A 3,107-nucleotide genomic window follows, 5' to 3' on the forward strand; every position below is an offset into this window, starting at 1 on the left:
TTTCGGTATTTGCAAAATAAAAATTAACAGTAGAAATTCTACTGTTATATACAATACTACTAATGATGATTCTCTTTTCTTTTCAAGACTTGATGACTACAGTCACAATGAATTAAACAACAGAAACGAAAGCTCTATAAATATAACTTTTAGATGATTTTTTTTTAATTATTGAACTACTTGCTAATAATTATTTGCTGTAAATCAAATGTAGAGCATGACAATTTTGCAATAAAATGCACCTGCAAAAATAGAGGATGAAAGAACTGTTACAATATTACATATCTCTGTCGAAAAAGAAATGCTCGAAATCTGAAATTTAAAGTGGAACTTACTGTATATACATGTTTAAACAATAAGAAATACGCAAATATTATGCGTTATTACTGAAGAAGTCTGTGATACAGGCAAACATTTTTTTCAACGCACAGAATCAGATGTATGTGCGCGATGTATTGTTCTAAAATTTAACGGAAAATGGATATACAGAAAAGGAGAATAATAATGAATTATGTAAATATAAAATATTTATAAAAGTACTCATTGCTTATAACAATATTTTGTCATTTAGTTTTCCGAGATACTTTGTACTATTTGATAAAGTTTTTGATCTAAAGTTAAGAGAAATATTCTGCTTTTAAAAATGTGTAAAAATTTAAATATGTATTTTTACTCTTAATTCATATATTTTTCTCATTAACTTGTATTAGCATATCAGTTTTATGTAAATTCTATTTTTCTATAAATGTGTACGATGGTGATTTCTCGAAAAATTAAGATAAATTAACTAAGAATATTTATATATATTATACAGCTTTTTCAATCTTATTCTATAGGAGCTGAAAATTTCTTCCTTTTACTCGAACGATCTATCAAGTATTATTTTTTTCTTTTATATCTATTCTCTTATATTTGGAATAATTATATTATTAGAGAAAGGTGTTTGGATATTTTAAATTTGTAAGATTAATGCTATTGTCGGAAAGCAAATGAAAATTTTCTTTAACTCTTTCAGAAGAAATTTCATAATTGAACTAATGTGTAACGATGTGATAAGATGTGTACTAATTGATATCAAATTGTTAAAAGTGTTAATTTACAATGTTTAATTGAGCTAGTAGCACTTAAATATTTTTCTATAATTAATAGACATTTGAAAAATTCTACAAAAATGATTACTTTGAAATATCTGATCTAGCGTCTCTCTAATTTGAATGTGAAATCATTTGATTTTTAAAATCAAATGATCAACTATATATAATTTTTTTAATAAAATGATATATGTTTATTTCACTTAAACCTATATTGTAGGTATATTATTATCTTCTGAAGGCGTTAAGAAAAAGTATTATTAATGTAAACATAATCCTAATCAGCTTTTTATTTTCTTTCTTTTTTCATTTGATAAAAGGAGCAACAGTATAGATAATAAAATACTGTTTCTGGCGACGTAGTTGTCGCTTTGACTGCCTAATGCCAAATTAAAAGAAAAAAAATGCCTACTCGATTTGTTTCCAAATGTGTAAAAAGGAAAAAAATACTCTTTAACAGCATCTAGCTTCTAATAGTGCGACTAAAAACGATGGCACTGATGATGATTATGTCTTGCCAAAGTATACAAACTAGCAATGAAATATCTTCATTTGCGCTCCTCTTTTTGCTAGTCCGCAATTAATTGTTAATGCTAACTTATATCGAGTGATATAAGTGGTCATACATTTTACAGCTTTTATGCCTGATGACAAACAATACCGTTCATACAATCGAGTATCAAAAATAATAATTCCTGGTATATCGAAAATGATATATTAAGTAACGTGTGGCCATAACAACATAGTCTTTGACGGAAAACTTGCAGCAACTATTGATAATTATAATAAATGGTACGCGATATTAATGAAACTCATTTCAGAGAACGAACTACACTTTTTATTTAAAAAAAATAAAAGTGAAGAAAGTCATACTGCGTATATATGAGTGTATCACGTGATCAAATACACAATGAAAATAATATCTTGTTTCATGCTGGAACGAAGCAATTAAACCTGCCATATATAAAGTTATACGTATCCTGAAGTTCTCGACAAAACATCGTAAATTTGAATCTTTTCTTGTCTGTTGCTTTATAGTGCCTCGTGTAATGTCTTTGTGTCGTGTTTTTCTCATTTAATCATGTTGTGTCCATTTAATCTCTTAAACTCTTGTAAGCGTTTTTTCCAAAAAGATGCTAAATCTCAGCTTATTACATATTAATGCATCCAGTCTGTGCAAAGAACACACAACAAACATACATAAATATTCGCGCGAAAGAGATAGATAAATTAAAGAAATTAAATTAGATTGAAAAGATGAATCGAATGAATATTCGAAATCGAGAATATAATATCAAAACTCAATTCTCTCATTGTTTCTTTTTCATTCCCCTATAATTAGTTTTATGAAGCGGCCGCGCGCACCCCCCCCCCCATCCCTCCCACACACACCATACGCACACAGGTTGAATATGTAGAGAAAAAGATTATCTGTTTTAATTTTCTGCTTTCTATAAGCGTTTTGTGCTTCCAAATTTCGTAAATGCAATACCAAAGATACGTTAAGAGAGTAATTGAGCCTATAGTTGCAAAACTTCTGTACTCATAGAATAGTATGGTTTTGTTTTTATATACGAATCACATAGTAATTCCTCTATTATTTCATATTATATTATTATTATATTATTATTCAATTTATCCATTTTTTCCATTTATTTTATATATATATATGTATGTGTGTGTATAAATAATCATTTTTTGTGTAACTTGTATCGATTGACTTGTATCATTTTTTTGTGTACAAAAATATTTTTACTCTTTAAATAATGTAAGATATTATAAGGGTAACAGTAACGTGCTGACGGTCCAGTTGTACAATTTATTTATTGAAGCATAATTTCCACACAGGAGATGCTTTCATTCTCTATCATGCATAGTATAATATTTTTATAATAAGAAATCGATTCGAAATTAATTATACAAAGAACTAAAGTTAAAAAAAAGTGCGCTTTGTGAAGGATGTATCAAGTATGGTGTAATGCACAGCGTGTGCGTGTGCGTGTGCGTGCGTGCGCG

Source organism: Trachymyrmex septentrionalis, unplaced genomic scaffold (genome assembly GCF_001594115.1).
Source record: "Trachymyrmex septentrionalis isolate Tsep2-gDNA-1 unplaced genomic scaffold, Tsep1.0 scaffold80, whole genome shotgun sequence".
Classification (NCBI taxonomy): domain Eukaryota; kingdom Metazoa; phylum Arthropoda; class Insecta; order Hymenoptera; family Formicidae; genus Trachymyrmex; species Trachymyrmex septentrionalis.